Below are 4,261 nucleotides of genomic sequence, written 5' to 3'. Positions count from 1 at the left end.
CCCCAGTGGCTCAATGCTGATCCAGCACCGGACAGCGGCCTTGGGTGAAAGCAATTTCTTTAATCAGGGCAGGGAATTGAACACTGGGTTTCAGAATTGGCCAGCTTCAGCGCCGGGGCCTTGGCTTTCTCAGGGCTGAGCGAATTCCCAAACAGGGGAGCGTTACTGTTTGGGAATTCCCAAACCCCACCCCACACCCCACCCCGGGTCCAGGGATGCCCCTGCAAATCATAGAATCATAGAATCATAGGATATCAGGGTTGGAAGGGACCTCAGGAGGTCATCTAGTCCAACCCCCTGCTCAAAGCAGGACCAATCCCCAACTAAATCATCCCAGCCAGGGCTTTGTCAGGCCTGACCTTAAAAACTTCTAAGGAAGGAGATTCTACCACCTCCCTAGGTAACGCATTCCAGTGTTTCACCACCCTCCTCGTGAAAAAGTTTTTCCTAATATCCAACCTAAACCTCCCCCACTGCAACTTGAGACCAAAGGGCCACGGTTGGGGTCTGTGGGCGACAGATCAGTTGCCTCAGTTCAAACTGGAGACAGAAATGGCCCCTCCAACAGGAGCTCCTGGCAAGCTGGCCTAACCATCACTCCCGCAAGAGCACTGCCCCCCAGCTGGGGACATGAAGGATTCCCCCACCCCCCACATGCATCTGACCCACCCAGCCCTCCAAAGAGCAGGCCTTCCGGTCGGGCAGGACTGCCACGCCCCCTGTTCTACACCTGTGACAAGCCACGCCCCCTTTGAGACAAGCCCCTCAACCTGTGTGCGCCCCCAATCCAGCCCTGCTCGCTGCGGTGGGAGGATGGCCGTGTGGTTAGAGCACCAGGTGACCCAGCTCTGTCCTAAGCTTTCCTGTGTTACCCTAGTTGTGTCAAGCCCCTTCTCTGTGCCTCAGGTTCCCTGATCTGCCAGTGTCACTTATGTCGCCAGCTCGGGGGCTCAGCAGGAAAGGTCCGTGTACTGTAGAAGGGCTGTGCGTAGTGAAGGAGGCATTTACAATATGAATGGGAAGCAGGGGAATGAAGGAGGGGCCTGGCAGCGCTGCAGGTGTCTGCGGGCCAGGAATTCTGCAAATCCAACTCGCTCTGAACACATCCACATTCCCACCCCACACAGCACCACATGTTCCCTCCCGACACACGCTGACGCCTACATCCTGCATGTGTGATCCCCGGCGCTGCTCACTCGGTGTGCGTGACAAAGAGCCTGCCAGAGCGAAATCAGGGATGACGTTCCCCTGGGGAGCCGGACACTAAATGCCAGCCTTACGAATACGAAAAGCACAGGGTCCTGTTCAATGACGCCTGGGTGCGTCGCACTCTTGGGGCCCCCTCTGTGCCTCAGTTTCCCCATGGTCAAAGCAAGCATCAGTGGCACTTGCCTCGCCCAGGACGGACGTTTGTGAAGTGCTTGTCACTCCCCAGAGGGAAGGGCTGACAGCTTATGACAATGTCACATCAAATCCAAGGCTTGGAAGGGGCATCTCAGGGTGGCATTGGAGTGGCAGCAGTGCAGTGCCGATGGGTGCCTACCCAGCTCAGGGGGCAATGCTGCTGGAGTCCGGGATCACGTTCTAGGAGACACGAGATCCACTTCCTTTGCTGTTTGCTCATGGAGGCTACTGTTGGCCATTTTTGACTTGAGCGGCCAGTCAAATTCCAGGGCTCGGGGGCGGGGGGGCAGTTCCAGATGGAAGGAGAAATTGATGGAGTCTGATGATTTCTTTGATGCCACCTTGTTTGCCTACAAGGAAGGTACAAAGTCCTGCTTCTCTGAATACAGAAGGAACCAAGAACAAAAGGAGCAGCTTCTTAGCTTACAGCCCCAAGCCTCTTTAGCCAACACCAGACCCAAAAGCTTAGGGGATCTAGCTTTTTCCAGGGTCACACTGTGCTCACCAGCTACTGCTTGGCTTGCCCTCTGCCTCTGTCTGTCCTGTCTTCTCAGTTTCTGTGTGTTCTTCTCTCTCTCTCTCGCACACACACACACACACACACACTACTCAGCAAAAGCCCCTCTGCCCACAGCCCCTTTTGTCTTAGATGGGGGCTTGTGATTAATTTATCTTGACACTCACGCCCATCAGTTTCGGTGAGGTTTTAATGACCCATCACAAGCTTTCACCCAGCTCTTCCCACTCCTCCACACTGGTGACAGGGGCTGGCCGGCCCCTGGAGAATGATGCCCTCAGCAGGGCAATTCCCCCAACCTGGCCTGGAGACTGTAGCCTGGTGGGTGGAAAGGCAGCTCCTTCTCCCGGCCCATTCAGGGCCTGACTCTGCTGGTGTACCACCCAATGGCATTACGCCCGTCAACCCCAGTGGTGCAAGGGCTGAGGTTGCCAACAAAGACACCAGCTGGGACTATAGTCTTTGTAACCCGGTGACCTTCCCCCTGGGAATGGCACTGACTCCCCCCATCGTTCATTCCATTCCAGCCATGCCACAGCCACACAAGGGCAAGCCCAAGCTATTTGTACTGGCGGGCCCTGGGCACGGCGCCCATGGCCTACAGGCCGAAGGTACCATGCTGCCACCTCCGCCAGCCCCACTGCCACCTGAATAGCCCAGCCACCAGCCCCGATCAGATCTGACTGGAGCTCTTTCCTTTCAAAGGTATTCACAGCCCTTGTCTACACTAGGAGTTGAGGTCGAATTTAGCAGCGTTAAAGCGATTTAACCCTGCACCCGGCCACATGACGAAGCCCTTTTTTTCGACTTAAACTGCTCTTAAAATCGATTTCTTTACTCCACCCCCGACAAGGAGATTAGCGCTGAAATCGGCCGTGCTGGGTCGAATTTGGGGTACTGTGGACGCAATTCGACGGTATTGGCCTCCGGCAGCTATCCCAGAATGCTCCATTGTGACCGCTCTGGACAGCGCTCTGAACTCAGATGCACTGGCCAGGTAGACAGGAAAAGGCCCGCGAACTTTTGAGTTTCATTTCCTGTTTGGCCAGCATGGTGAGCTGTAGGTGAGTGCAGAGCTCATCAGCAGAGGTGACCATGCAGAGCTCATCAGCAGAGGTGACCATGATGGAGCCCCAGAATCGCAAAAGAGCTCCAGCATGGACCGAACGGGAGGTACAGGATCTGATCGCTGTATGGGGAGAGGAATCCATGCTATCAGAACTCTGTTCCAGTTTTCGAAATGCCAAAACATTTGTCAAAATCTCCCAGGGCGTGAAGGACAGAGGCCATAACAGGGACCCGAAGCAGTGCTGCATGAAACTTAAGGAGCTGAGGCAAGCCTACCAGAAAACCAGAGAGGAAAACGGCCGCTCTGGGTCACAGCCCAAAACATGCTGCTTCTATGATGAGCCGCATGCCATTTTAGGGGGTTCAGCCACCACTACCCCAACCGTGTTGTTTGACTCCTTCAATGGAGATGGAGGCAATACGGAAGCAGGTTTTGAGGATGAGAAAGATGATGATGATGAGGTTGTAGATAGCGCACAGCAAGCAATCGGGGAAACCGGTTTTCCTGACAGCCAGGAACTGTTTCTCACCCTGGACCTGGAGCCAGTACCCCCCGAACCCACCCAAGGCTGCCTCCCGGACCCGCCAGGCAGAGAAGGGACCTCTGGTGAGTGTACCTCTTTAAATAGTATACATGGTTTAAAAGCAAGCATGTTTAATGATTAATTTGCCCTGGCATTCACGGCCAGTACAGCTACTGGAAAAGTCTGTTAACGTGTCTGGGGATGGAGCGGAAATCCTCCAGGGACATCTCCATAAAGCTCTCCTGGAGGTACTCCCAAAGCCTTTGCAAAAGGTTTCTGGGGAGGGCAGCCTTATTCTGTCCACCATAGTGGGACACTTTACCACGCCAGGCCAGTAGCATGTAGTCAGGAATCATTGCAGAACAAAGCATTGCAGTGTATGTTTGCTGGTGTTCAAACAACATCCGTTCTTTATCTCTCTGTGTTACCCTCAGGAGAGTGATATCATTCATGGTCACCTGGTTGAAATAGGGTGCTTTTCTTAAGGGGACATTCAGAGGTGCCCGTTCCTGCTGGGCTGTTTGCCTGTGGCTGAACAGAAATGTTCCCCGCTGTTAGCCACGGGGAGGGGGGAGGGGTTAGCCACGTAGTGGGGGGAGGCAAAATGCAACCTTGGAATGAAAGCACATGTGCTATGTATGTAATGTTAACAGCAAGGTTTACCGTGAAAGAGTGTAACCATTGTTTTATAAAATGTGTCTTTTTAAATACCACTGTCCCTTTTTTTCTCCACCAGCTGCATGTGTTT

Source organism: Chelonia mydas, chromosome 17, assembly GCF_015237465.2.
Source record: "Chelonia mydas isolate rCheMyd1 chromosome 17, rCheMyd1.pri.v2, whole genome shotgun sequence".
Taxonomy (NCBI): Eukaryota; Metazoa; Chordata; order Testudines; family Cheloniidae; genus Chelonia; species Chelonia mydas.
Note: the sequence above shows the minus strand (reverse complement) of the source record.